A 26,203-nucleotide genomic window follows, 5' to 3' on the forward strand; every position below is an offset into this window, starting at 1 on the left:
CCCGCCCCCTACACTATAAATAGACACTGAAGCCGCGGCTGAAATATAGTTCACTTGTTCACAGAATTTGTATTTTCTGTAAGGTGAATGGCACATGAGCGAGTCGGCGCAGACCACAAAACGTATTGGACCTATTTGAATTCTACACAGAATGCTATATTTTATTTTAAGGTGAGATTGTCGCTGTCATACCCTGTCAAATCGCGGCTTTACGGAGCTCAACGGCTCTGAACGGCTTTAGCCCAAGCTGTGATATAAAGGAATGCTATTGGCTATTTTAAAAAGGGGCGGAGCTGCTTGATACGTCCCACGCTGTCTGTCTTCCTGTTTCAGTTAAAATGATATCAACACATAGAGTAACGCTGTGTGTTTCAAAGCATTTCAGGGGACCTTTAATGTTATTAGTAGCTTTTATAAAACACCACAGATGAGATGCATGATGTTCTCTGTTTGTTTATCTGTTCAGATAGTAAATGTGTTACAGGTGGGCTGATGAACTCGTGTTAATCTCTGCATCAGTTAATGTCCCACAGGGAGAAATTGCGGTTTGCAGTGATATCGTTATAGCACTCTGAGCTCTGGAAGTTTTAAGATGGGTTGGTTGGCGACAGGGGCCTAATGCTCTTAATGGAAGTCACGGACAGCCACTCGCTTCACGGCATTCCTTCTAGAGTAAAAGATTCCCCTGTGATGTGCCACTGGTGAGAGAGTCCAGCACACTTAGGAAGCCAATTGACCTAACTAAAAGCTGTGGGCTGTACCCGTGTGTTTTATACAGACAGGTCAGGCGGTGAGTGCACAGTGTTGGGTCTTTGATTTGATTTGAAACATCGACCTCGGCACCCTGAATTGCATTCACTCCGTCAATGCCGAGCTCTTGATTTTGTAAGCCACATTATTTTGTAAGATTTCGACTTCGTATTATGCTGCGAGAATAAAAAGGATACAAATGACTATGATTATGATACATTTCGAGTGCATATTTGATGCCCATTATTTCCTAGCCTTTCTTTGTTTATTTCTGTGCCTTGGTTTTTCTGGCCTGATGTTGTGGCCCTTTAAGATCTCCATGGCAACATGCATTAACATTTTTGAACGAGTGCCTTGCCAAATATGAAAAGCTTTCTTTTGATGTAAATGGCAGTCAGATGTAGCAACACTTGCTCAGACAAGCACATCTCTGCTTTTGTCTGGAAGCTCCATCACAAGTATTCAGATATTGTTTTTACGTGCAATAAAACAATATGTGAATTATTGTATTAAACATACACTGTCAATGCATTTGGCACAAATGCTAGAAATTCATTAAATTATATTATAACAATGCTGCTTTTGAACGGTAGCATCGGCAGGAGGCATTTTTGCGAATCAGATAGTTCATATGGCTTGTTTCCGTAAACCCTTTTTAAAAAATCACTAATTCGTTTATAATTACATTACATAAAACAATTAAAATATGCATTAAACAACAATAAAATATTAAGTTCAACCAAAGTTGCCAAATGTTTCATTGTTCCTCCCATATTAAAATTATATTTTAAATTAAAATTTATTTATACTTTTGGACTCTAGCAAGCAAAGCAAAACAAAAAAGCATGTTGAGTGTTTGTGTTAAATTCACTTCTTACTGAAAGTAGGCAAGAGGTTAAAGACATTACGGTGTGTGCTTACCATCTGTTTATGATGGTTTTATTCAGTTTCGGGTGGAAAAACAAACCGATGGTGTTCATGGGTGAGCAGGAGATGGTCAGGTTAGAGGCAAATTACTGAAAAAAGGTGAGCAGGCCTTCCCATACTTCCTGGAAAAACAACCTTGAGCATGGGCATTTTATCTCATTAGGCCTTGATTTACTCCTAGCGAGAGTGTCTGAAGCTGGAAGCTCCAGTTAACAGGCCTGATCTTTCCCGTTCCCTTTCTCCATGTCCTGAGCAGAGCCCGAAACACGCCAGCGTCGCACCGCTGCTGTTGCCATTAGGATCGGCCTGCCTGACTCTGCTGCCGCAATTAACTTCTGATGAGCATTGGACAGAAGCTGGAAAGGAAGTAAGTAGTTTGCACGGCCAGGTTATTTTGGATCTGATCGAGTTGGTGAGCACTGAATGAAAGGGTTAATTTGCAGTAATGATGGGATCCAGCGGTTTCTAACTCATTTCAATAGGACAACTATAAAATATATATATATATATATATATATATATAGGGCAAATAAAAATTTTTAAAAAACTTATATATAATAAAAAGTTACATTTATAATATAAAAATTAAATATTGTAAAGTATAATAATATCTAATAAAAAGTATAATAATATGAAATAAATAGCATGTATATTGTAGAATATATATGATTATGTTTATTTAAATAATCAAAATATTTTTCAAATAATAATTAAAATTATTTAAATATTAGCTATTTTTCACTCCCTATTTTTAAAATATATTTACTTATTTATTTAAATTTTACAAAGGTGTGTGAGACTTTTTAAAGTCATGATAATATGGATAAAAATCTCCATAATATGATGATAATCACAAACATGATAATATCAAGAAGTCAAAAAATCATAAATTGTATTTACCCTCACAATATCCAGCAATACAGACACAATCTCATGAGAAAAGTAACTATTTTGCAAGGTGGTGATTTTGTATGAATTTGTACAATGTGATTTATATTAAAATGAAAAGAAAAAAAAATTGCATGAAAGTCAGGGTTATTATCATTAACCAAAAAAAAAAAAAAAAAAAACATTTCTGTTAATTGAAATAAACCTGAAATAATAAAATATAGATATTAGATAAAATACCTAAATTAAATGAAAATGAGAATGTTGCCTTGGTAACTAACTGTAATAAGTTTAATTCGAAGCACCAACCTGATCTCATGAGATAATATAACAGTTGTACGCTGTTTTATGCTTGATTCATCATGATTCATTAAGAGCCTCGAGGTTCTATTGTCACATTTCTAGAAATCGCCACTTCTCACCTTGCTGAAAGCTTAACAGCTTAAACATTTTCATTGGCAAAGGCGGTTCGATGTTTAGATTAGGTGCCAGTGTTCATTTTACAAAAAAGAAAAGGAAAGAAAAAATCAGCTTGAGTGCAAAGATCTCATTTTGATTCTTTTTGTACAGATCCCATGATCCTCTGTTTCCTTCCATTCGACCCCACACCCCCCACCTTCTCGCCACATCTCTCCGAATCGCTTTTACGCTTTCCTGTCGTCTGCCGGTAATCCCACTGTCTCCATTATTGTCTTAATATCAAGTACAGCTGGAGATAATGGAGCGACATGGTAATAACAGTGTGGCCTAAAGGGGGCCCTCCAGGGAAATATCTTTGATGCTGGAAGAATATTAATACCTCTGAGCTCTCTGCACTTCCTGCCTTCCCTCATTGCACATTTTTCACAACTACATAATGGCCCTAATATGCATAACAAAAGCTTTAGGATGTGAGGGTAAGTGTGTGTGTAATGTGCCTATAGACCGCTGTACAACACTATAGGAAACCCCTCTCTGCTAACGGAAAACACATATTTGCCTATTACGAGTATTGACCTGAGATTTAATGTGTGGGTTTTTCTGTCTGTACAATGGTTTTGAGAACGAATTAGCACAAGCTAAACTGAAAGACTTGCAAGTGTATGGCTTAAAGCTGAAAGTGTGTAATGTTGTAGTGGTTAAAAGACTTTTAGTCAAGTTCCATTATTTAAAAAATACCGGAACTCTTTTTTTTTTTTTCTTTGACGTTCAATTCCTTTAATGGTTGTAGAATGAGCATTTGTCTGCCAGGACGCAGTATTAAAATAAAATGTTTCTTGGTCCCCTTTTCAAAGTGTATTTTCGGCAAAGTTTTGCAGGCAAAAAACAAAGAGTTTTCTGTTGGACAGTGCAGCAAATCCTTGAGACCAATTCGAACCTGTTGCAAAATCTGAATGGGGAAAACTTCCATGTTTATGCAAAACTTCTGATTGTGCACATATGACAATTAGCAAAATATGGATACTTCTCTCACAAAAATGCATTGATTCACTTCAAGAGGTCTTTATTAAGCTCCCTTTATAAAGCTTGGAATAGCCAGGACATTTTTTTTTTAATATAACTCTGATTGTATTTGTCTAAGAAGAAAGTCATACACCTAGGATGGCTTGGAGGTGAGTAATTTATGGGGTAATTTTCGTTTTTGGGTGAACTATCCCTTTAAGGCGCGAATCATACAGCAATCAGTATAGTGCGATTTCTCAAATGAATGATTCTTATGACTCATTATTTAGTGAATTGAGACAATACAGTGCAAACAGAGAAGGATTACTGAATATCACTCCAGTGATTGTTTTTTTTTTTTAGCCCAACCCTGAGGTTAGCAATAGCATCGATAGCATTGGGTTCCCTCAACAAAAACCCAATAGTTTACTCGACTAGTGAGTAGAGGAGCTTACCTGTTTGTTGTGATGATGTTTAATAATGTCCCTGAAATCCTCTGTAGTCCCATAGCCTCGGCAACTGACTTTTTCAAGACAAAAATTTACTTTGGGACAATGGAGCTGTAGGTGCTAAAATGCTAACTCATTTCTGGATTTTGGCCTAAAAAAATATGCCATCCCTTCAGCACTCAACATCTGAATTATTGGATTACTGCAAGCATGTGAAAACACTTTTTTTAAATTATTATTATTTTTTTTATTTGACAACAGATTGCTATTTTGGTATTGGTAAACATTGGTTATTTTCCACATTTCTTGCATCCTAGGTGATGCTAGTAAAAAAGAAACATTTCAAAGGATGAGCAAATTATAGAATATTATTATTGTGTTTTTAATGGAATAATATACACAAGCAAAGACCAGAAACATGTATTAAGGAAGGAAATAGAGCCTATTTTGACTTCATGTTCACTTTAATGTTCAAACGCAATCTCTTTCTCCTTGTCTTTAGCTCGCTGTGTCTTCCTGCTCACATCTTCCCTGCATGGCTTGGTCTTGTGCTTTTGCACGTTCCTACATGGCCCTCATGTTGTGACGTGGATCAATCGGGAACGCTGTGAACTGAACCACCGTGAACCTGTCAGCTGCTCCACAGGAGAAACAGACCTACATTCCCAACTGCCCCTTTGAAAGGTAGGGGCTACAGGCGGGTCAGCACACCCACTATGCTTTGTTTGAGGGCTGGAAAGAGTCGACCTGCATTCTCAAATCTACACTGAACGGTGACTCTTACGCAAGCACTCAAATACACTGGCCCAAAACTCACTCTTTAAATAGACCAGTTATGCTGCATATAAATTTACTGCCTACAGGAACAGCCAATCACATCTCATGTCATGATCAGTGCTGAGAAGAGATGGGTTTGATAAAATAAGAGAAATTTGGACACATGCTGTTTGATATTAAATAGATTTGTTCTGTTTTGACAGCAGGTGTCACTGTTTCCTCTTAAACCACAAATTCACCAACTTGAAAATCAAGAATCAACGATTCTTTGAATTGGAAATGTCTTGTCAGTGCATGTTTGTACCTTCTCAGATTTTTGAGACAATTTAGATTGAGACAAAACAAAATGTCCATTTGTGTTTGTACCTTCTCAGATTTTTGAGACTATTTAGATTTACAAAAAAACAACAACATCTGTTCACGTTTGTATCTCCTCAAATTGTTTGAGACAATTTAGATTCACAAAACAAAACAAAATGTCCATTTGTGTTTGTACCTTCTCAGATTTTTTAAGACAATTTAGATTTAGATTTACAAAACAAAGAAGAAGATCAATTTGTGTTTGTAGCTTCTCAGATTTTTGAGACAATTTAGATTTACAAAACAAAATGTCTGTGTGTGTTTGTATACCTTCTCAGATCTGTATGACAATTTAGATTTACAATAATAAATAAATAAACAAAACAAAACTGTGAATCTGTCACAGTTCCAACTATTTTTTGTTAATGCATTTTATTTATCAAAACTGTCACTGTAATTGCATTTATTCCTTATAATTGCAAGCTTTGTACCTTGTGATGTTCCTCATTTGAAAGTTTCTTTGGATAAAAGACCGCTAATTGAATAAATGTAATGTAAATATCTCTGAATGTGGCTTTATTTTATTCATTTGATTTATTTAAACAATTTGGTGGAAACCAGCTTCTATAAATACAGTTAAAAAATTGTTTTGGTCTTGTCCCCCTCGTTTGTGTCCAAAGTAGGTGCATGAAGCTTCTCTCTCAAAAAAAAAAAGAAAAAGATATGACATAAACCAAGTAGTAGTATCATATATAATCACTGATATATTATGCCATGTAACCCTGTCTCATCTTTCTGACAGATCAGTATCATGGTAAGTAATGATGCTGGGGTTTCTCCTGGTTGACCTTCACTGGCAGCTTTGGTTGTGGCAAGCAGTAGGGGTCTTCTCTCAGCATCAGGGGTCCGAAAAGCGCCAAGGCTTGAGGGGGCATCAGAGATCGAGAAAAGCAGCGAATGGTACCAGCATTGCCCCCTGTGGGGTGTTTGAAAAGGTCACTAGTTATGCTGGCAAACCCTGTTATCTGTGTCTCCTCCGCTGGCTATCTGCAGCCAACACTGAGCAAACACCGCCAAGCTGTTCTGGCACATCCCACGACGATGCCACCCTCTCCAGAGACCCATGAGATGTAACCTCTTTGAGAAGAGCCAGGTAGAAAAACATCTCTTGTTTGGGATTGCAAAAATAACCAATACAGCTGTACTAAAACTAGGTAGAGTAATATTTGAACATGACGTTAGGGAAATGACGTCTCTCTGGAGAACAGATGGGCTTCTTTTACAACCTGCCCTGAGCAGTGAGAAATAATGAATAAAAATGTAATTATAAATTTAATTAGGAAAAAAATAATGTCATTTTGACACATTGATTTATAGAAAAATGGTTTAAGATTAAGTGCATGGATTTTCATAGTCTTAAGTTAAATATATAATTGATGGGGTCCCATGGTCATGGAAATTTTGAATTTTAAAATTGCGTTTACCAGGCCTAAAAAGCATGGCAATTTCTACTATGAATATATATTATTTTAGTTATGCTTTGCTCTAAAATAATTAATCATCTAAATATTGCTCTTGTGAATTGTTCTTTTAAGCAAATTCTTCATTTCAGTTAATGATCTAAATCAAAATAGTTTTTATTATTATTATTATTATATTATTACTACTATTTTATAATCCAACAATCAGAAATACCTGGAAAAGTCATGCATTTGTCAGAAAGAGTGGAATAATCTCATCAGCAAGATATTGCTCTGAGTTGCTCATTTGAGTGGATTCTTTTTAATGATTTAGTTCACAAAATGATCTAAATCAAAACTTTTTAGAATCCTTATTCAGTAATCAGAAATGGCTGGAAAAGTCACTCATTTTTTCTGAAAGTGTGAGGAATTTTCATTAGCTTTTCATCAATTTTCATTGAACCGGACGTGTGAATAAGTTCTTAATTGGCTTGCGCGACAATGCATCATGCGAATTTCCGCTTGAGTTAAAATTTTTCAACTTGTGCAGAAGACACGATTGAGGCGAATATCATGCAAATATCGCTGCAATCGAGTAGCCTGAGTTCGCGCCATTCGTGTCTATACACATCTTAGCATTGACTTTGTCGTCTATTCGTGCAAATAATTTAATTCGATTTAGGTGTGCACACCAGAGTTGGAGATCTGAACCAAGCCTTAACCATAAAATCCAGTCTTGATGATGATGAAAATAATAAATAGCCTACTATTCATTTTTATACACTGTAAAAAGTGATAAGTTGACTTAACTTATTGTTTTACTTCATTGCTGTTTGCCTGTATTTATGTAGCACCGTGGTCCTGTGAGGCACGACATTTCGTTCCACTGTATGCTCCCGCGTGTAGCGGAATGACAATAAAGCTCAACTTGACTTGACTTGACTAACTTAAAAAAATTTAGGAAACCCGTTGCCTTAAAATTATTAAGTAAATAATAATAATAAAAAAAAAAAAAGTATTTTTTCAATTATCATTTACTTAAAAATTTTAAGGCAACAGGTTTCCTCAATTTTTTTAAGTTAAGTTAACTTAGCATTTTTTACAGTGTATAGGCTATGCTTTCAGGTGCCACAAACAACCAATCAGATCACACGATCCATTGTTCTGTGTCCAAATACCTACTAAACTGCTCTTTTGTCTTTGCGGTAGTTGCGGATTTTCTGTCGTGCAGAGACATGTCTCAGGCTACCATTCTGCTGTGCTCTCACCTCCACTGAGAGCTGTAAATTCATTTCACACCTCGCTAATAACCTGACCAGGGGATAACAAGAACTTGGATTGACTGTAGGTCATGCAAATTAATTACAGCAATTAGTTCTGAAAGGAAAGAGAGAGGTGGAGAACTCAGAGAGGTGAGGAGGGCCTGGAATTTCAGCTCTCGTAGACCTTTTTCACTTGAACTCACTGCTAGCGGCAGGGTTGAACTGCATCCTGGGAGATTTACCAAGATCTCCTCCACTTCTCCAGATGATGTCATGCCTGAAAGTAGTTTAAATAACATTTTGTCTGATTGGCTGACAAAATCCCTGTTTGGACCGGACTAGTTTTCCCTGAGGAAGTTGTATATACTTTGTAATTTTAATTCCGCCACGAATCAAACATTTCAGTTTTTTTTCTTGCATAACCTCAGTCAAATTGAAAAGGAAATTGCCTACTATTTTTCAAATCCTTCTCCTCATTTTTGACCTTCATTGAATATCTAACTTTTGATGCCACACACCTCAAAATAAGATTTATATATATATATATATATATATATATATATATATATATATATATATACTCATTCATACTGTAAAAATATATCAATATAAATTTTATGTGGATATTAATTTTATTATGTATTATTATTTTATACTATATTTTAATATATATTTTCTAACCTTAATTTAATGAATAATATCATTATTTATATTTTGTTATTAACATTTTAGAAATCTCCTCCTCTCTGAATAAAGTTAAAGACTGCATGCATGAGCATATTTTTCACAAAACGCATAAAGAGGTTAAAAAGTATTCATGCATTTCACCTAATGTAATATAATGTTTACATCCCAGCCAGGCAAATCCATCAAATTATATTTAAGATTCAAAAACGAATAAATCTATTTATTTTCAGAGGTCATTCAGCCCCCTGCTAAACAATCTCAACATAATCAATTCAGTGCTCAAAGTTTGATGTTGTCAATTAGAACTGCTCCTTGCATGCATTGAACGTCAGGCACAAACCATGAGACATATTTGAAATCAATGTGTCCGTTGTGGTGGAGTAAATACCTTGAGAATGAGGGCGTTTGAAAGAACTAGACAGGAAGGAGAAACTCAATAACAGCGCTGCTACTATTCAGACCTGAGACTTGACCTGAGACATATTCTATGTTCTGAGTTGTTCTGGGTTTCCTAAGGTGGTTTCTTGCTTAGAAAGAGCCCAACCTCACATGATATTTATAATTTTAAAGTTACGAGTATGATTCTTATTCAATTAATAATAGTCTCTATTAAATGTAACCTAACATCCCCAAAATGTTTAATACTGCCCAACTTTGTTATATTTTAAATTGCATAACCTTAGTCAAAATTAAGGAGGAAGTGACCTATTATTTTTCAGAACATTCTCCTCATTTATTTTGACCAAATATTATCTGGAAAAGATTTAATTTCTAGTGAGTTGACACTGTTTCTTTCTTAATGAAGTCTGTGGATAAACTAAAATTCTTCATGAGGTTTTCCCTGCATAACCTCAGTCAAAATTAAGGAGGAAATTACCTGTTATTTTTCAAAACTAATTTGTTTTGACCTTCAATGAATATTGTAATTATAGAGTTTTAAAACTACTTTATGCCAAATACCCCCAGATATGCTGTTCCCATTTGGAACTGCCTTCCTAAAATTACAATATAAAAGCAGCTTTTAATATTTATGTATAAAGACTCTTTTATACTGTGAAAAAATCAAATATTATCTGGAAAAAAGAGAGTACAACAAATGGTACATTTAGTGGAATTTTACATCAACATTTTATCTGTTCATGACTTTAAACTCATAAATATCACTTCATGTTGGGCTCTTCAAACTTGGACCATTCTGAACATCACATAACAACCTAGAAACCACCCAAAACACCTTAGCAACATGCCAAAAAACCTCTGCTAGTCTCATGAGCCAAAGACTTTTAGGAAAATATCAGTGAAACTAAATGTTTTCATTAGATGCATTGCAACATGAAGACGAAATCTCAGTGTCCACCTCAAACTCAGAGCGTGAGCATGAAATCATCAGTGTTTTGATCTCTCGATTGATGTTTTTCCTTTCATATGCTTAAATCTGTGTGATGCTGGAATGCCACCAAAACCAAATTACAACGTTAGGTTCATTAGAATGATTTGATTTAGCATATTGTTGGGTTGCAGGTAATGAAACTCATGCAATGCTTTCTACACACACCGAGATGAAAGATGGTCCGATTCCGACTCTTTTCTGAATAAATGGATCTGCCTTCTCACAGCTCGGTCGGGAACACAAACAGCCACATTTCACTTTAAACATCGGCATCTGGACTTTGACATCTAATTTCGGTGTGTTTGTCCCCACATCTGAAAATCAATGTTGCTGGTTACCTGCAACACTTTTATTCTAGCGCTTTAAATATTCATCAAAAGCAAAGTGGGAAAGCAGGAGACAAGGTTCGGACATGACTTGTAGAACTGTTCTATTCGTGCAATTGACTGAGGGAGCGACGTCCACAGAGACCTCGAGTTAAAGGGAGGAATGACCACAATCCTTCATTCTGAATTCAGACTGGGGTTTGTACCAAAGCGCTGTCTTCTGTATGCCGCCGAGGATCGTGGGTGTGTGAGAGAGACAGATATACGCCACACACCAAGGTTAAACTATACCACCTCTGCCATATCTTTCTACAAAGGAAGCTGTGTTCATAAAATATTACTCACCTCATTTAGCCCAGTGTGGTAAATGTCAGTTGAGGGGAGAAGAGGAGTTATTAAAACAAGCTGCAGTTTTTTTATTAGACTTACATTTTTGCTCAATGCTAGCTTGAAAATGGAAAGAAAATCTTAAAATTGTCACTAACATCCAGTGATTTGTAGCCATATCATTGTACACTGTAAAAAATAATTCCGTAAAATTTACGGTAAAAAAACGGCAGCTGTGGTTGCCGGAATTCTACCGTAAAAAATACGGTAGCAACATTTTAGGTTTTATGGTTTTAACTTAAATTTAAATGATATAATGTTAATATACCAACCTATTGAAGTACTGAAATCTGTTTTGTACCTTTGAAATACACTGATAACCACCAAATGCAGTTGGTGATGAGAAAGTCACATGACAAGCCCATCACAAGCAGCTTTTAAATAATAACATAAGGTGCACAGTGTCATTCACACAAACACTAAACACCATTATGGTGAAACTCATTAAACTGACATATGCATTAAACATTAATTTAACAACATTAGATGTAACATACAACCCTAATAAACATAACTGATAAGAAAAAACTAAGAAGAAACATAGTTATTTCAAAGAAAAAACATCAAATTCATACAAAATTCTAAATGCAACGCAGGGAATTCTGGGAACGTCAATTTACGTTTTTTCCCTGTAAATTTTACATTCTTTTTCACTTCCAAAAACGATATTTCACCGTAAAATTGTCTGAAATGTCTATTACAGTTTTTCACCGTATATATTAAGGGAACTTACCGTTAACCATTTAACAGGTTTTTACTGTAGCATTTTCACAGTTTTTTACAGTTAAAATCACGGTAAGTTTTTTACAGTGTAGCTGGTATAATACTGTATAGCTACAGTAAAAAATTGGTGTGGATTTACTTTGAAACGATTTTTACTAAGAAATGATAGGTAACACATTGCATACCACACTGAATTAAGTGTGATTTTTTTTAAAATAGGAAGGCATTTTGCCTATAGTGTGATGTGTTTGAGCCCATTGATTTGTTTAGGAACACCTTTTTAAATTAGATTTTTTAACATTTAAATTAATTATTTAAATTTTTATTTAATCATTGAAAATTAATTATTTAATTTTTTATACAATTAAAATAATTTTATTCATAATTAATATTTTTTTGATTAAATATCAAATTAAATAATATTCAATTTGTCTAATTTATTTATTCATTAAAATGAAAAAAAAAAACTGAATAAAAATACTAATCACTTGAAACTAAATAAATATATATTTTTTTATTGTTTTGTCATGTTGCCATATGGTTGCTACTGCACTATGATAGTCTGGTCTGTAGATACGGCCCCTTCTTAGGTGTAAGTCTGTCACTGTGTGGTTCTTTTTCACACTTGTCACTGTCTGCCAGGTGAAAATAAATCTGAAAAGTAAATGTGTGCATGATTTGGGGTATTATTCATGTCTTTTGCACAAACGGTTGAGGCCGAGAGTTTAATACGTAGGATTAGGGGGTTTAAATTCCAAACCCTGAGAATGAGCAATAGTTATAGTGCTTGCTTTAGCAGGTACCACTAATTTTTCGCCAAGGAATGTAGTCCAGCTGTACAGTTGCTAAGCAACATAGCAATTTGGAGAATTAATATGGAATTTAATTGATGTGCGGTCACATATATAGACTATTTTACACTAAACGTGGTTTATCCAATCAGATTTTAGAAATACAGCTATCACTTTTGTAATGATAGACTGACAAATACTTTTGTTTGCTCCAGTACAGCCGTCCTCACAAACATCCCCACAGCACACTTGTTACACCTGACTGAACACTATATCAAGACCTAGAGAGGGATGAGACAAATAACATACTCAACTTTCCTTTTTAATGAAAAATAATAGTTATCTCATGCTGACGGTTAATGAGCAAAGATAAAAGAATGCAAAGCTCATTGACACCAACAGCCTGGAAATTAGAATACTTCATCTATAATTGATATTAGTGCATTAGCCTTCATACATTTAAATTGTTTTCTGGAGATGCACAAGGACAAACAGCTTTGGGTCCTGCTCAGAATTCAGCAGCCGTCACAGCCTATGTAAATTGTCATTACCTGAATGAGATATTTTTAATATATCAATTATTTCTTCTAGACAGCAGTGGCATCAAATTGAGATGTCTGCGTATCGCTTATTCTTTTTTTTCTGAGAAAAGTTCATATGCATCTGAACAAGACTCAATAATGTCTCAATCTGTGCTACAGTGTTATTTTAGTACTTTGCATTCATTATTTTCATTTCAAATATTTTTTAAGCTTTATTTTTGTTTTAGTTTTAGTAATTTTATTATTGAAATGTATTTTATTTCCGTTAGTTGCCATTGCCAGTGCAATATTTTTCATCTGATATTTATATTTGATTTTATTGTAGCTTTATTTTATTTTTTTACAGTTTTGGTTAATGTCAATGACACTGCTGTGCTATTATTTTATTGTCTGCAATCAGTATGAACGCTGATATTTGTTATCAAATTCTTCCAAAGAGCAAACTATTTAAAGTGCAATGCACATTTATTTTAGTTCTATACTTTTACAGTCAACAGTCTCATTAGTTTCCATTTTTTTCACTACAGAATTTAATTTTAAAAAATTTGAGAAATATATGCGAAGTATGTAATTTCTGTAAAACTAGTTCCACCATAATAATGACTGTTTCAAACAGGTTTCATCCCCACACCTGCTATTGGTCAGCCAAACAGATAGTCCCGCCCCCAAACACAAGCGATTGGTTAAGCCAGTGTTGCTGTGCAATGTTTTGATAGTGCCACACTTCAACTTTAAATCAAACAAAACTGAGACTTCAGTTAAGTCTCCTGAGATATGAAAGTGCAATAAAAGTTTCCTCTTTGTACTTCTGACTGGTATATTTGAACATTTTCTCCCATTTTTGTCTGATCGTATTTCTACCACCCCACTGTTTTAAGCTCACATCCGTCCTGAGCAATAAAGCACTTTTTTTCAAATAATCCTCAAATTAAACAGAGGGGGTGATGGGTCAGGCAAGCTGGACAGGTTGAGAATCTCCGGCTTTGCCCAAACCCTCTTTCCTGTGAGAGATCAGATCCCTGGCTTTGGAGAGGGTTTATTCAGACCATGTGTAGGAGGTGCTGTCTCCTCTGAGCTCCATGCTGTTCATTTTCCTCTCTGAGAGTCTGTGGCCTATAAATCTGGTTATTAACGTGGCAAAGCGAGCTAGGACTAATGTATCCACACCTGAGACCACCTGAAAAGACCTCCTACAATTCACTTTTATCACTCCTTCCCTCTTTAGAAAGCAAAATGAGAGTGGATAGAAATTATACCTTAGCCAGCGTAATTACTGGTAAGCTGTTTCTGACCATCTAGTTATTCCACTCCAGCACACACGGGCCTGACAGCTTGTTAAATGCATTGAGATGTACACGCAAAGTGAGTTATTGATGGCGACTGTAAGAAATTCTGTCACGGTGCTCAGCGGTTCCTTGAAGTGGAAAGATACAGGTAACGGTCAGATCAGCGTTCTGCCATCCCATTTATTCTGATCCAATAAGAGTGAGTCTGAATCCTTTTCTATTTTTTCTATATTTGTGATGTATAATCTACTGAAGGTTTTAAGTATGACACACAGTGGCCCATTTCAGCCCTTTTGACACAATATTACAGCGTGTTATGGTGATGTAACGTCTTACACCCCATATTTAAGCGGAGTTATGAGTGCAGGGGGCAAACATGTCACACTGTAGACTTCATATCTGTCTGACTCATTGTGTCATAATGACCCCGCTGTAGTCACACTCATACACATGAAAGCAAAAGAGAGAGCGCCAGCATCAAAAAAAAAAAAAAAATCAGACATTTACAGTGAAATGTGATCACACTGCCTGCGGTTCACATTATTTATTAAAAGCATGGTCTAAAAAAAAAAAAAGTTAATTTATTCACTAGCTTATCCGAAATCTAATACAAAACAATAAAATCTACAGTATATGACTATTTTATATAATAAACGGCCTCATTCGTATACTGTATTCTGTCCAAGATGCTAAGCTAATTCAAATCTTGCTCTTTCCGCATATATAACCAATGATACACTGAGAGAAGCATTCAAGCCAATCAGCTTTCAGTATGCGTCATGAAGCTTGCTTGTTGTCGAGGCAAAAGGTGATACTTTGATGAAATTTCAGGTAATGAATGATGAGGGAGTGGATGATAGAGTTCTTCTACGCACAGGTGAGTAGATGTTTAAATGGAATTTAAAATTGTTTATTATTTAAATTTATTATTATTATATCATGTAGTGTGTGTCGCCGTTGTTCCAATGAGATATTGGCATGTATTACGAATCTGAGATTATAACGCTTCATTAATTACAGAATTTTTGTAACATATCATCTGTGTGAGTGTGAGGAAACATAATTAAAGGTATAAACTTGCGTTTTATTGATTTGCATATCAACCTTCCCGAAATATTCCCTCGCAGACCTTCACTCTCACACACAAATATATACGATATAGTGACTGCTTTAATAAAACAGTTCAATAAACAAAATGTTCATATTGCTAAACGAACTGTATATTTTACACACAAATATATTTGAGCTCCTAAATGATTCAGCTTTTAACGAATCAGTTGAATGACTTCATGAATCCCTCATAATGCAGTGACTTGTCGCCACCTACTGGCGTAATGATGTAATGCACAATAAAGTCACAATAAGTGATAAATTCGCAACACTAGATACACTGACTATGGTGAATCTGTCTGTAAAGTCTAGTAAAATGTAAAAGCATAAGTACAAAAATATAACTACATTTCACAGTATTTCTGTCTTTGTAAAGACAAAAGCAAGACAGCTCTCCTTCACAGCAAACATGCTGGATTCACTTCAGCTAAATTTATACTGCAGCATGCGTTGATTCTGGGAAGGGTCCACTCAGAGCAATTGAGTGTGTATTGTGTATAGTGTCTCATACGATTCTCATCAGGGGAACTGTATTCCAGCCAACTACACACACACACACACACACACACACACACACACACACACACACACACACACACACAGGTAATTAGACAGAAAAGAATGGCTATAGAGTCTAGACGAATGGGCTCAATTAAGACCCTGGTCTTTATTCAATCGCTCACAGTCCATTTGGCACTAGAAGGACAGAGGATGGCTGGTGGTTGTGCTGGAGAGAAAATGTACCTGCTTCTGCATGTCTGCAGGTGGAAATATGCTTTTGTAGGAATGACGCATTTAAGCTTAAGGAGTTTGTTGTAGTAGCTTATTTTGGAAACTAGTAACTGAATATCAAGTCACACCAAATTAAATTATTGCAGAATTTAATTGAACCGATCAAGACCTTGTAAATTTGATACCAAGCCCTAGTTCCTGGCATCTGTTTGAATCAGAATCAGAATTAGAATCTAATTACATCAAGATCTTGTGAATCAAATTTGAAACTAATCAAATCAAAACCTTGAGAATCGCAGTTGAATGGAATGGAATCAGGAAATCTAGCCCTATTTTCTGAAACTGACTCAGCATTGAGCTGAATCGGTCTTATCAATCTTGTGAATCAGATAAAGTCAAGTCAAAAAATTGAACTGAATTAAAATTTATAAAAAAAATTTTTTACTTTAAAATATTATAAATATTAACTGAAATAACATTTATTATTGATAACTTGTTTTATGTCGGATAGTTGCCAAGGCAGCATTTCTAATTTTCATTTAGTTTAACTAAATCTAAAACTGAAATAAAATTAACTACATATATAGACAAAAAACAAAACAAAAAGAAAACTCAGTGACAAATGGCAATTGGTATAAAAACAAAAATGAATTCAAAATATCGAACTACAATTTATAGTAGTATCTCAGTGATACTAAAATTACAACTGCCTTGTAAATCAGAAATGAAATGATGTTTTGAAATCATAAACCCAAAGCTAGATCCTGGCATTAAATCATATCAAATCTGAATTTAATCAAATCAAATCATGACTATGTGAATCAGAATTAAATCAAACTGGGAAATCAGTGCTAGTTCCCAGTCCTAATTCCAGTTGACGAATCAAATTCAATCAGTGTGATGAATCAGAATAGAATAATGGGAAATCAGTGGTGCAGTACTGCTCTGTGAGAGACTGAATCTGGTGATCCATTGTGCCAAAGAGGTGTGTGTGTGTGTGTGAGACACTCTCAGGCCAGGTCATGCCAAGATTTTGTTGAATAGTCTGTGGTCCAAGTCACCGCTCTTGGCTCTCACTCTTATGTGTAAACTGCTTTGGCGAGGAATGATGGGAAGAAAGAGGCCACAGCAAACAAGAGACGCCCAGCAGACTATCACAGCCACAGGCCATCTCAAAACAGAGAGCATATCTGTGGAAACGTGGTAACTGACAACATGGTATTAATTTTTTGTCAGGTATGACATCTACCAATGAAGCCTTTGGCCATGAAATGCTGTAATGTTTCTCAGTATTTGTAGAAGTCGCGGGGTCAGGTACAGGTGCAGTCTTGCTGACTTTATAAATCATATATGTGACCCTGGACCACAAAACCAGACTTAAGTCGCTGGGGTATATTTGTAGCAATAGCCAAAAATACACTGTATGGGTCAAAATGATAGATTCTTCTTTTATGCCAAAAATCATTAGTATATTAAATACAGATCATATTCCATGAAGATATTTTGTAAATTTACTACTGTTAAGAATTAATTTGGACAAATTTAAAGGCGATTTTCTCAATATTTTGATTTTTTTACACCCTCAGATTCCAGATTTTCAAATAGTTGTATCTCGGCCAAATATTGTCCGATCCTAACAAACCATACATCAATGGAAAGCTTATTTATTCAGCTTTCAGATGATTTAGGAATCTCAATTTTGAAAAATTGACACTTAAGACTGGTTTTGTGGTCCAGGGTCACATATATACCACATACAAACACAAGGCTTAAGTGCATGTTTGACTGGATTTAGTGCCATGTTTATGTAAATGGATAATTATCAGTCATGAGCGACATGAAAATGTGTTAATGTTCATATTTAACACACACAGACAATCATAATGTTAATCTCTAATAGGAGGGCAGTTTTTCAAGGTAAAACATCTAGGCATAACTATAATTAGGCTTCATTGTCTTTATGCAAAATATTATTTTTACTAAAAAAATGTGTATTTTAAATTCTGGTTTTGACATAAAATGTGACCTAGATAGTCAGTTTAGTGATTTAGCATGTCACAAAATGCCACTCTGTGAATGAGATTTTGGTCATAAAAGGGATCATAAAATAAGAGGACAAATACGTAATATAATCCAGAGAATAAGCATTTAATGAACACAATGGATTTTGCTGAATCATGAAATGGGACATTTAAAAATGTTAAAAAAATTGCATTTCATGATCCACAAAACCACTTTCGTAAACAAAATGCAAATGTCCTTGACAGAATGAATATGAAATACACTGCATTTTGCCAAGTGTTGTGTACATTTGGAACTTTGTTACTGAGAAGTATTTTCTTATCCCAACTTCAGATGAATCAACCATGTGAATCAGATCAAATCTTGTGAACTTCATGAATCCCAAACACAATGATTCTCAAAATCAGCGTTGAGGCCCAACAGTAGTTCATGGCATCAAAACAAATCAGATTTGAAGCAAATGTAATCAAAATTGAACAGAATTGTGAAATCAGTGCATCAAATCTGATCAAATCTGTATTGAACCAAATTTGGAAACCAGTCCTAATTCCATCTAATGAATCAAATTAAATCAATCTAGATCTTGTGAATCATGAAATGGAGTATTCAAACACCATTTAGTGGAAAAAAAAGGCATTTTATCAAAATGCAAATTTCCTCCACAGAATGAGTACAAAATGCATTTGTAATGAAATAACAATGTGTTTTGTTTCAGAATTCATTCAGTCCACAAAATTAGTATGGCGCTCCATAGAACTGAAATGTACTGTTTTACCCCAAGTTCCTGTTTCAACAGATGCCAAGATGATGTTTTTAATGGTGTTTTTTCATTTGAAGCGCATTGAATAATCAGCATTGTTGTCAACACTGGATCTTTTTTTTTTAGTTTTGTAGATTCCTCGTGTGATTGTGTAACGGATAGCAGGAGATAGCGGTGTTTGTGATCGTCAGATCATTGAAATAGGATTTGATGCACCTGAATCTGAGAAGAGCTCCGACTGCGTCTCAGATAAAGGCTTTTGTGATTCACTGGGTCAATTATCACTGTGATCTGACCTGCCGGAGAGGCTTTGGCAGAGATGCTCGTGAAGATACTGGCACGCGTGCGTATCCGCCGGAAGCACAATCAAAGGTTACGTGTTCTTTTTTTAAAGCTTCATATCATCCAACATTCCACCTCGCCAGCAGTCACCCACCATTTATCCCACTCCTACCCACAATCCCCTCTGAGGAACTGCCAGAGACAGAGGAGCCGCCACACGGGTCAGCCAGGCCACCATTACACACCGACTGTTTTATCTACTTCAAACAATCGGTAATGGAGAAAGACAAAACCGAGACCGTGGAGAACCCCGCGCCGGTGTGTGAAGTTATTTTTCGTTTTCTGTGACCCCCCGTGGTGCCGTTCTGTGAGTTCCAGCCAGACTTTCTCTTTCTGTGTCTCTATGTGGGTGAACCGTCAGCGCAGGAGCCACCCTCTCAGGCTTTCATGCATTTTTAATTGTCAGTGTTTTAAAGGTCAGATTTACGACTATTACTGCTGGAAATAATGTGAAACAGTTTAGAGACAATTTGGTCAGTGAACTTGTCTGAGCTGAAGGGAATTTTAGCCATCCAAAACCCCCAAATTTCTCAAGCTGCACTGATTAAATTCAAAGGTGAAGTAGCTTTACAAAACTAAGTTTTTATGCACAACATTTTAATAAAATAAAATATTATATTTATATTATTCCCCAAAAATTAAGAAATTACATTTCTTAAAAAATTTGTTGAGCTCAAGCAAGTTTGTTTTTATGCACATTTTCGATATTTAAGGTATCCACCTTAAGCAGGTTTATGTTTTATGCACATTTTGGATATTTTGATCAATTAAAATAAAAAACAATTATCAAAAACAATTATAAATAATATTTTATTTAATAATTTAAAAAAATAATAATTTAGCCACCTCAAGTAAGTTTTAAATTTAAATATTATTATATATTTTTATATATATAATTTTATAAGAATAAAATGAATAGAACTTTATTTAATTAAATTATTTAATAAAAACATTTAGTAAACAAACAAATAAATAAATACATTTGCTCGAGGTGGATACATTTGTATTTTGAAGTATGTATGTATATATATATATATATATATATATATATATACACACACACACACACACACACACACACACACTTTTTTTTTGTCTGTGCAATCTAAACCAGGCATTCATTAAATTTAATTATAGAGACACAGTGGTTACATCTTTCGTTTCCTTTTTTAACCTTTTCATCTTTTGAACGCATGGGGTGGAAATGCTGCTTTATTTGCATATAATTTTTTTTTGCATACGGAATTATAAGTATCATCTGCAAACAGCACAGAATGTCATGTTTGTCCATGTTTAGATATACATGTGCATGCATCCATTGAAAAGCCATGGCGAGCATAAAGACTGGACTTATTTCTGAGTGCATGAACCTGTCCTTGTGCATTACAAGAGCTTAGTGACATTGTTAGGTTTCTCGAAAAGCATTTTCCAAAGTTTGTCCTTCAGCGCTGGCCTTTGAGCCGAGTCGTAAATGGCTTCAGATTGCCATTAAGAACCATTTACTGTGGTCTCAGAAAACCATGGCTGATTCTTCAACTCTGTATGAATTTTGTAAACTCAGCCTGCTTAATGGTTTCTTTGAGTACAGGTCACACAGAGACTGAATGGCCAAGTAAAAGAGTCATCGCACACATCCCCACAGTATCGACACTCTTGCGTTTCCGACAGTTTCATCCTTACAGAAGCCTTAATTTAAAGTGACTCAGAGGCAGCATACAGTAACCCGTTTAAATTTCACAGTTAGCGCTGTGGTGCTGCCATTGGGACACATGAAAGGCCACAAATCTTGGATGACTCTCTTTGATGGCTCCATTGAAATCCCCCAGTATCCCCAGTGCGGCTCTGAACTCACATGTCAAAGAGAGTGATTCCATTGTCTATCACTCTCATGTGTGTTTTCAAAGGCACTGATTTATGTTCTGCTATGTTACACTTTAATGAAATTTCATGTCCCTTCTCTTGTCTGTCAATAAGATGGAGATAGCTGTGGTAACACAGTGACATGTGCCGGCCCAGCGGGGTAGCATTGTTTCTTATTATAACTCCGCTATAATGAGATGGAGACAGTATAAAAAACACGCAAACTCACATTTCCAAAGTGCTGTTGTTTATTGTGTTTATGTGTGCGTCTCTTGTTAAGCTGTATGAACTGGCTCAATCGATTATATATCTTTACAGTGGTGGCCAAAATGATTAGAAAACTAGTATTTTCACCAGCTAAAAATGGTCATTTAAGTCATCAGTCATTTCTATCTTTTGCTGTAGTGTGTCAGTAGGAAATATCAGTGTACATTTCCAAACATTCATTTTGCCATTAATTGTAATCCAGTGAGATTTTTGTCTGACAACAGGCAGTGCTCCACACAGAGAATTGATCTGATCATCATCCAGTCTGTCTGGAGTAACATGAAGAAACAGAACAAACTGAGACAGACTAAATCCAGAAGAACTGTGGCAACGTCTCCAAGATGCTTCAAGAGACCTACCTGCAAAGCTACAGCACTGTAAAAAATGCTGTAAAATGAGGATGCTGTCAAAAATAATGTCATAAATAGATTTTCTTTATCAATTACCTTTAATGGCAAAATGAATGTTTGGAAATGTAAACTGATATTTCCTACTGACACACTACAGTAAAAGATAGAAATAACTGACTTAAAACCATTTTTAGCTGGTGAAAATACCAGGGCCATCACTGTATATATGTATTTAATGTTATTTATTTCAAATAAGTCAAGTTTTTGTCTTAGTTAACTATAATAATCTTGTTCCTGCACTGAAAAAAACAAACAAAAAAAAATCATTGAATTTACTAAAAAAAAATTAACTTAAGAAATGTATAAGGTCTTTCAGTATTTAAGACTATTAAATGATACCTTGCCTAAAAGTAATTTTAATGTTTATTATGTAATGTAATTGTTAAATAACAATTTTTATAAAATATGTAATGTTTATAATATGCCCTGACCACTTTTCAGATCGTTCAGATGACCCTGTATTGAGGTTTACAGATTACATCAAAAATTCTCAAGAAAAGATGTTTTATTAAAAAAGAGAGAGAGAGAGAGAGAGAGAGAGAGAACGGAACACCTGGTATATTTCTTAATAAAATGCCAGTTTATAAATAAATTGCAAAGATGTAGAGCACCTGGACATTTAAAAATATTTTAAAATCATACTAATATTCACTTAATAGTGATTTTTTGATAAAAGCAAATTAAATAATTTCATGTCATAACTTTAAATATAGTATAGTAAATATAGTATATATTATACAGTATATTAAAGGGATAGTTCACCCAAAAACTGAAACTGACATTCATTATATGGACAAAGACATTTTTCAGCATCTATTCTTTTGTGTTTCACTGAAGAAAGAAAGTCATACAGGTTTGGAAGGACATGATGTTGAGTAATTTATAACAGAATATAAAGTTTTAGGTGAACTATCTCTTTAAGACGTTATCATATTTATTATACGATGAGATTTCGACAATATATTGGCTAGTAGGAATTACCCAGAGAGGCGTATGTTTTTCCCTCAGTCTCGTCACTCGTCATTTAAAGCGTCTTGCCTCGCACTGCTCCAGACTCTTAGAGAGAATGTGAGTGTGTTAGAGGGTGAGTCAGTCTCCATTAGTCTGTCTTTGCGCCTTTTCGCCTTTATGAGGTCTGAGCGTTCGGGATGAATAATTGTGCCGCTCTATGTCGGCTCCTGGCGCCACGGCTGTTTACACTCTGGCACCTGCTCCTTTTTAATTAGCTGCCGGGCCCGATCATCTCTTAATCGATTTTGAACATTAAGAAACAAAAGGGAGTCATAAATGGGGGCCCGGGCATGGAGCGGCCCCCTCCTCCTGCAGGGGGAGGAGGAGAGAGAAGCCACCCCCTAATGAGCCGGGGCATCTTAGTGTCACACTCAGCACCGAGCCTCATCTACAGACACACAATCATCTTCAGAAATGGTCCAAAACTTTGGTGGGTTTTATTAGCTCATCAGTGCAGCCAGCACGTTAGACACCGGGACGACTGAGTGGAAACGCGTTTTTTCTTCTCGCTTTTATTCTGTCCTTTTTTCCCTTCCTGATGCAGCGCTAAGGGTCATTGGAGATGACAGTCTTGAGCCAAATACATTTTAGAGATAAAACGTTTTGTTTGAAAAGTTCAGACAACCTACTTTGCTACTGTTGAGACCAACGGGAGGCAGATAAAAACATTTTGCTTTGTTTAATTGTCTGGCAGCTCTTTGCTGAACATTTCTGGCGTTCGCATACCTTTTGAACTTGAAATGAATATGTTTGTCTTATAATTTAAGGAAGGATTTCTTTAAAAGGATGTAAAAGACTTTCAGAACAGTTAGACTAGGATTAGTTCACCCAAAAATTCAAATGTACTCTCAGTCTATCCAGGATGTTCAAGAACAGATTTGGAGAAATGTAGCATTACATCACTTGCTCACCAATGGATCCTCTACAGTGAATGGGTGCCGTCAGAATGCGAGTCCATGTGGTTAGTGTGTCGACATGTAGAGCAACTGCGCCTTCGGAGACCCGAGTTCGATTCCAGACATTCAACATCCTTTCCCGATCCTGCTCCCCTCTCTCTCTGCCCTATGCTTTTCTGTCGTATCTCCACTGTTCTATCAACAATAAAGGCATTAGCGCACCAAAACTATAACTTAAAAAAAAAAAAAAAAAAGAATGAGAGTCCAAACAGCTGATAAAAACATCACAAAAATCCACAAGTAATTTACACGAAAGAAATCCATCAGTAAGGTGTTTTAAAGTGAAATTGTTGCTTCTGGCCAAACGGTGCTTGATCTGTGCATATTTCTCACCTGATTCAGACAAGATGACTTTTTCCACTGGCGAACTCAATTTTATGAATAGAGGACTCACTAAACGTCTTGATGCATTTGTTTTGTACGAACGTGCAGCTTTTTGCTTCACAAGACATTATTTGGATTGCTTGTGTATTATTGTGATGTTTTTATCAGCTGTTTAAACTCTCATTCTGACGGCACCCATTCACTGCAGAGGATTCATTGGTGAGCAAGTGATGCAATGCTAAATTTCTCCAAATCTGATCTGATGAAAAACAAACTAATTTACATGTTGGATGACCTGAGGGTGAGTAAAATTTCAGCAAATGTTTATTTTTGGGTGAACATTTAAAAAAAAAAAAAAAAAAAAATAGAGATAAAACCTTTTAATTGAAAAGTTCAGATGACCTACTTCACTGGTCTACTGGAGGCCAGTTAGAAGCGTTTAATATGTTTGCTTTGTTTAATTGTCTGGTTGCTCTTTACTGAACATTTCTGGTGATTTGCGGCAATTGCGCAATCTCGTAATCCGCTAGTACGTGTGTGGTGAGCGTCCACGGCTGCTGATCTAGTCTGTTGAGAAAAGCTATTGAACACAGACTCTGTGTGCAATGACGTGCTCATCGATTCCAATTACTCTAAATCTTCACATTACCGTCAGCGAGCAGCAGAGACAAGAACATTTGCAGTAATGACCGAAAAATCAAATTGCGGTGATTGTTTTACTGTTCCTTGGTAAACAGAGATGTTTGTTTAGTAATATCTTCCCATCTATTGATTGTATTGAAGGCATTATTAGCCCAGCTGAGGAACCGGCCACGTGGCACTAACGGAATGAACATCAATCGCAGAAGTCAATCATCTGTCACTCATCTTGTCAGCATGCAAACAAACGACCCGACCTAGATTGGCTATGCCTTCTTTTGCCTTGACCGTAGAAAATGCAACAGGAGAAAACAAGGGAAAAGGGCTTAAAATAAAAGTGCTTATGATTCAATAAAGATAATGTATTTAGTGGAAAAAAATTAATTAGAATGCATTTGTCAAACATTAAAGCTGAAGTGTTTTGAAGTGGACTTGCTCAAATAGGACACGCCTCCTGTCTGCTGTTGGTCAGCCAAAACAGATAGTCCCGCCCCCAAACTCACACTATTGGTTGAACTGATGTTGCAGTGTCTGCTCAAGTTGGTTTGAATGCACAACAGAGTCAGTTTATAATTTTCATGTAATTTCACCTTACAGATTTCTTATTTGGAAGAAGGTATTTTAACTTGACAAAAATGTAAAAAATAAAATAAAATAAAAAATTAAGTAAATCAATATGACTTTTAGTAAAGTGACTGACTGAATAAATAAATACATACATGCATAAATAAATAAATGCTGTTTTTTTACTTTCTATTCAACAAAAATATTAAACAGTACAACAGTTTTCAACATTGATAATCAATGTTTTTAAGCGTCAAATCAGCATGTTAGAATGATTTCTGAAGGATCATGTGACAATGAAAAGTGAAGTAGGCCTAATGGCTGCTAAAAATACAGCTTTGCATCACAGAAATAAGTTACATTTTAAAGTAGAAAACAGCTACTTTAAATTGTAATAATATTTCACAATATTTCTATTCTATTTTTTATCAAATAAATGCAGCCTTGATGACATTTAGAGAGATTTAATCAGCATTAAAATATCTTATCAACCCCTTTTGAATTTGATTCAGCATTATATCCACCAGTGTAGGTTTGATGTAAGCGAAGACATCTTTACCTCTCGGTCCAAAAAGGGGAGTGAAATAGGCTCATAATGGTCTAATGACACAATGACAAGCAACACAGTCTTTTACAGTCCCACTGAGGTCCTAAATTTACTGACAGCTTGAGGGGAGCTGGGCTCATTTCTCTATGGCCAATAAATGGACGGTCGATTCAACAGGCCACCGGTTCGAGGCTGCTCTAATTCACCACCCGTGTCATAAATCTCCTTGCTCGGCTGCTTTGAACACACGTGCCACACAGGATGTGTTTATTTGTTTCTCTCTAGCCGTAAT

General features: G+C 35.5%; 1 long non-coding RNA gene across 1 annotated transcript in view; it reads left to right on the plus strand.

The window, feature by feature from the left end:
- Positions 1-1,712: 1,712 nt before the first annotated feature.
- Positions 1,713-26,203, plus strand: part of LOC131533574 (uncharacterized) — a 34,099-nt gene continuing 9,608 nt past the window's right edge. The window contains exons 1-3 of the long non-coding RNA XR_009269155.1: positions 1,713-2,044; positions 4,939-5,120; positions 6,316-6,666. This is a non-coding gene — a long non-coding RNA (uncharacterized LOC131533574). The remainder of the gene's footprint in view (positions 2,045-4,938; positions 5,121-6,315; positions 6,667-26,203) is intronic.

The sequence above is a fragment of the Onychostoma macrolepis genome, chromosome 24 (assembly GCF_012432095.1).
Source record: "Onychostoma macrolepis isolate SWU-2019 chromosome 24, ASM1243209v1, whole genome shotgun sequence".
Taxonomy (NCBI): domain Eukaryota; kingdom Metazoa; phylum Chordata; class Actinopteri; order Cypriniformes; family Cyprinidae; genus Onychostoma; species Onychostoma macrolepis.